Here is a 6,000-nt window from a genome sequence, read left to right on the forward strand (position 1 = left end):
AGAGTTCTCATTTATTTAGAAATTAAGATCATGAATTCAAAATAACCCATGCATAAAGTAGAGATTATAATAAAAATTGGAATACTTTTAACCGAATAAAAATGAGAATACAAATAACAGATTTGGGGGGCACCTAGGTGACTCAGTGGTTGAGCATGTGCCTTTGGCTCAGGTGGTAATCCCAGGGTCCTCGAGTCCTGCATCAGGCTCCCTGTGGTGAGCCTGCTTCTCCCTCTGCCTACGCCTCTGCCTCTCTCTGCATCTCTCATGAATACACAAATAAATCTTAAAAAACAACAAATAAATTTTTTAGGATGTACCTAAAATCAAGATTAGGGGGTTTATCATATAAAAATATATTTTTTAACAAAAGAAATGCTGACAATCATTGGCCTAAGTATCTCTACTGAGTAAAAGAATTAAAATATTGAGAGAAAAAATATAAAAGGAAACAATTAGCACACGAATTTGTAAAACAGAAAAAAGATCTATAAGTGGATCAACAAAACCAAAATGAGGTTCTACACAAAGACTAATAAAATTTATATACCCATTATCATAAAAAAGGGAGGTGAGAGAAAGAGCGAGCATGCATGCTTAGATGACCAACATCAAGAATAAAAAAGAGTGGTTTGTGGCTTATTTGACAAACACTAAAAGAAAGTAAGAAGATCTCATGAACTTAATTATCAAGAACAAAGAAAAAGCTTGATGAAATAAACTAATATCTAGAGAAAGATAACCAATCTGATTTAAGAAAAACGTAGAAAACCTGAACAGATCTCTTTACTAATAATTAATTATATATATAATCAGGAAACTTTCAAAGAATTCTTTTGGCTCTGATGACATAAGCTGATAATTACATCAAACTCTTGAAGAAAGAATTCTAACAATAATTCCAAAATTTTTCAGACAGTTGAAAGGGAAGAAACCCTATACATCTCATTCTATATGGCCAGAGTAATTTCAATTCTAAAACTCGACAAACTCTTCCCTCATAAAAACCTCTCTTACAATCATATTCGTAAATATTCTAAGTGGAATATTCCCAAGCCAAAATCAGTAATGTAGTAAAAGAGCAAAGAAATCACAGCCAAGTTACGTTGATGCTGGGAACTCAACGTGACTTCAAATGAACCCAGGCCGCTCACCAAGCTATTGGATCTGTTCTGATGTTCCCATCAGCCCCTCTGGGACAGTTGTCTGCTCCCTCTGCCTTTGTGCCTTGGCTTGTCAATCAGTTTCAATTGCTACCCGGTTTGTCTAGTCAATGGGAGACACTGGCCAAAGAAGGTAGTAAACAGTGGTACCGGACACCTCTTCTTGCAGTTCTCTCCCCATTGCGTCGTCCATCTGCCCCTGTGCATGTTGCAACCCCAAATCCGAGCTTCGATTGCAGGGGTCTCCTATTCCTCTGTATCTCACCAAAGTGAGGTATCTCTCTACTCTTCTGCTGTCGTATGCAGAGCTTTCCCGCTACAACCAGTTCTGAGGGGCTCTGACAATTCTTGTTGGATATTCTTTTTTTTAGATTTATTTCTTTATTTATAATAGACGTAGAGAGAAAGAGAGAGAGAGTGAGAGAGAGAGGCAGAGACACAGGAGGAGGGAGAAGCAGGCTCCACGCCGGGAGCCTGAAGCGGGACTCGATCCCAGGACTCCAGGATCGCGCCCTGGGCCAAAGGCAGGCACGAAACCGCTGAGCCACCCAGGGATCCCCTCTTGTTGGATATTCTTAACCCTACTTTTTGCTCTTTCTTTCAGAGAGGTAAACGGACAGGTAAGAATATCTTATGATGATCTCAGCAGATGCAAGAAAAACATTTGAAATAATTGTATAAATTCCTGCTATAAGTTCTCAGAAACTAGGATTGGTAATGGAAAGAAATGATAATCTGATAACTATAAAAAAAAAACCTTCATAAACATCATGCATAATGGTCAAGTGTTGAAAACTTTCCATTTAGGTCAAGAATGAGACAAAAATGTCCACTAAAACCATTTTAATTCAATTCAGTACTGATAGTTCTAATTTACACATTACTGAAAGAAAATGAACTAAATACGTAAGATTTTTTAGAGATGACATTTTAAATCCATAATTTGCTCACAGATAATAAGAATGTGTTGATAGAAAGCCCACAATAATAACAGGCATAGAATTAGAATAAGCAATAATTTCGCAAAGTGGTTAACATTCAAGAATCACATGTATTTTTACACCAACATAAAACAGAAAAGTAAATTTGAAAACTATACCATTTATACATTACAAATATCAAAATCTAGAATTCATCTAATAAAAGATACACAATATCACTGGCAGAAAAATATAAAATACTGAGAGAAATTAAAGAATACTTAAATGAATAGGTTATATTCATGGAATGGAAACATGAAATTTATAAAGATCTCATTTCTCTTTAAACTGATAAATACACCATTAAGAGTGCTTGTATGTTTGCATGCCAATTTAAAAAATAATTCTAAAATTAACATTGAAAAACAAAGAGCCAAGAATAACTGACACTCATGAAGAAGCAAAAGGTAAGATGATGGGACAATGGGATATTCATATGGAAAATACATTCAAACTCTTCCTCAAATCATGTACAAACTGCATTTTTAAGTGATCCACAGATTTAAATGTTAAAACTAAAACAGTACATGTTCCACAAGTTAAGACATTGTTTTCACAATACTGGGATAAAGCAAGTTTGGGTAAATAGGAAAGAAAATGACATGATACATAAGATAGTACTGAAAACTAGACTGTATTAAAATTGCACATTATTATTTACCAAAAAACCATTAAGAGAATGAAAAGATAGGCCACAAAGTAGTAGAGGACATCTGTTGTATAGATGACAAAAGACAATATATACAACTAAATCTTGATTTAAAGAAAAGAGAGAGAAAGAGGGAAATAAAATTTAAAAAATCAAGAAGGGGGCGCCTGGGTGGCTCAGTCCATTAAGCGCTCGACTCTTAATTTCAGCTCAGGTCATGATCTCAGAGTCTTGAGATAAAGCTCCACTTTGGGCTCCATGATGGGTATGGATCCTGCTTAGGATTTTCTCTTCCTCTCTCCCTCTATACCTCCCCACGCCTGTGCCCTCTCTTGCTATAGTTTTTTTTTTTTTTTTTTTAATCAGGAAGTATTTTTAAAATTTGCTTCAAAAAAACAGAATACCTAACTGACTAATAAATAAAGATATCCAAATACATTAATAATCAATGAAATAAAATTTCTAACCACGGTGAATTATTATTAATCACTAATTAGAGTTATAATAAAGCAAAGTCATAACATCAAGTATTGGTGTAAATGTGGAGCAAAAGCAAAACCACGACACTGCTGTTGGGAATGTCAATTGAAATATCATCTCCAAAAAGAAGTTTAAAATTATCTATTAATAATGAAAATAGAAAACTGCTATGATATAGCAATGTGATTGCTAGCACTATATCCAACAACCTCACAGACCCATGGGCAGTAAGAGGCATGTGCAAGAATGATCATATAGCATTATTTTTAACAAGCAAAAATTTCAAACAATCTAAATATCAAAGCAGAATAAATTGGTAACAGTATACAATGGGATACTATAAATTATAGGGCAAGGAAGTAAGCATCTACTGATGCATGGATGAATCTTGCAAACTCAACATTAAGTGAAGGAAGCCATTTGAAATATAGTATTTACTACATGGTTCCATTTAGATAATTTCAAAAACAAGACAAAACTAAACTTCGTAGGGGCCCACACTTTGGTGTCCAGTGAAAGAAAACCATGATACTATCACAGTCAAATTCAGAAAGTTTGTTCCTTTGGTGAGGGTAGTTGGATGCAGCAGGAGTAGGGCTCCTGCAGGCACAACTCCATAGGTGGTGGTCATGTGGGTTTTTGATTTGTGCTAATTTTACTGAGCTATTTAAGTCTTGCTTGTTTTCTTTTTTTTTTTTTTTAAAGATTTTATTTATTTATTCATGAGAGACACAGAGAAAGAAGCAGAGACACAGGCAGAGGGAGACGCAGGCTCCATGCAGGGAGCCCGACGGGACTCGATCCTGGATCCTGAGCTCACGCCCTTAGCTGCAGGTAGATGCTCAACCACTGAGCCACCCAGGTGCCCTGCTTCTTTTCTTAATGTACGTTGTATTTCACAATAAAGATTTAAAATCAAAACTATAAAAAGCTACCAAACAGAAAGGATAGCTGCTCAGGTTATACTGACAGTAAGCTTCTTGTCAGCAACAATAAAAGCCACAAAACAATGAAAAAATTACATCAACAGTAGGCAAACAAGCTGTAATTAATTGGCTATTTTAAGTTTTATACTCATTAACATTAGATTGGGATTTTCAAGATATAATATAATCAATAATAGAATATTATTAAAGAAGAAGAAGAAGAATAATAATAAAGAAAACTTGTATTTAACAGATATGGTATGAAATGCTTTCCTTGATTTTTGTCCCTGTTTTTATTTTTTCACCCTGCCCACTATCTACCTTTAATGAAGAGGTTCTAGGTGTTGGTCCTGGAGATAAGCAGAAAGACGATTCCACAGCCAGTCTTTCCTGGAAAATTCCAAAACATTGAAAAGGAAAATATTCTGTGCTATTACAGCATTACAAAAATTTAATATCAAAAGGTAACTGAGAAACTCTAACCAGAAGTTTTTCTTATTCGGAAAATAGAGGAGGGATTTTCCATAGGAGAGCCCAACGCTGATCAAGGCATCGTGAAGCCAAAGCATGGCAAGTGTGGGCAACCAGGAGTGGTTGCACGTGGCAACGGTCACAGGTGTCCAGCAGTTAAAGCAAAAAAACTAAAACAGGTTCTTCCCATAAAAAGCATTTATGGGAAACCCTAGATATTCAGGATTTTAGAAAAATCCCTCTATAGCCTCTTGGCCTTGTAATTATTAAATTCTCAAAAGTATCCCAGTTTGAATGATAAAATTGTGTGCTCACCTTGGTATATAGGAAGATGGGGAAATTTGTCACTTGGAAAAGCTACTGCACCTTCAGACATGTAACTTTATGTTATCTATTGATTCGACTAATAGATTCCTGTACTACAAAGTTGAGTTCTAAAGATATGAAAACCTGTCTAGGAAGTTTTTGAAGTTTGGAGTCCGGGGAAATTATTAACTCACAGAGGCAAAGCGAACTCCGTGGGTGGAAATCACATCTTTCAGAGACAGGTGGTGCATAAAACAAAAGCAGTCAGGGAAGGCCTCGTTCCAACCACACCTCGTAATTCAGACTCATGCAAGACTCCTTTCAACCCATCTTTCCTCATTAAAGAAGCTATCTTTAGGTAGGCATTGTATCATTCCTTGAGGGCTTTTCTCTCCCCCTCTCTTTCTCTGTTTTCCCCTCATTAGTTTTTTCTTCCTGTGACCATAGGAAGAAGTACCTTTGTAAAGAAAGGTACCCTTCTAAGTCAAAGGAAAAAGGAAGTCTTGCTATTTTTTTGAGCGGGATGTTCATAATAGGAAGGGGGACCATTTGCATTGTTTTGTTTTCTCAGAGGACTGATGGAAAAATATTTAAACCCTCGATATTATGTGACCCTTCCCCCACTCCCATTCATTCTTGCCAAGTAATTCACTGACACTTAAGCACTGAACTAGCAGAAGTTTTGCAACAGGCTTAATGTGGGATGACACACTCCCCAACATAATATTTAGTCTGCAGAGAGCTTGTGAAGCAGTAGCTAATTCTACAGGCAGGAAAGTTGGAGACATGCACTCCAATTCCCCCTTCCCAGAATCATTTTATCAATTTACAACAGAAATCTTGGCTGAGATGTATAAAATCATTCTTCATATTTTGAAGAGATTACAATTTGTGCTTACTATTGCAATGAATAACAAAATTAAGAATTTGTATCACAACCACTTCGTCCTGTATTTCTTTTTCAACTTCGTAGTTCATTCTCGTATTCTTTATAATTTGTTGCTCACATAGGATTATCCCCTTAT

The 6,000-nt window shown here is 35.9% G+C and overlaps 1 long non-coding RNA gene across 2 annotated transcripts in view; it reads right to left on the bottom strand.

The window, feature by feature from the left end:
- LOC140613506 (uncharacterized) overlaps positions 1-5,101 on the bottom strand; it is a 72,145-nt gene extending 67,044 nt beyond the window's left edge. For both annotated transcript variants that reach the window (XR_012014503.1, XR_012014504.1), the window contains exons 1-2: positions 4,985-5,101; positions 4,520-4,588 (exon numbers count right to left, since the gene is read on the bottom strand). This is a non-coding gene — a long non-coding RNA (uncharacterized lncRNA). The remainder of the gene's footprint in view (positions 1-4,519; positions 4,589-4,984) is intronic.
- Between the last annotated feature and the right edge of the window lie 899 nt (positions 5,102-6,000).

Source organism: Canis lupus, chromosome 21 (assembly GCF_048164855.1).
Source record: "Canis lupus baileyi chromosome 21, mCanLup2.hap1, whole genome shotgun sequence".
Taxonomy (NCBI): Eukaryota; Metazoa; Chordata; class Mammalia; order Carnivora; family Canidae; genus Canis; species Canis lupus.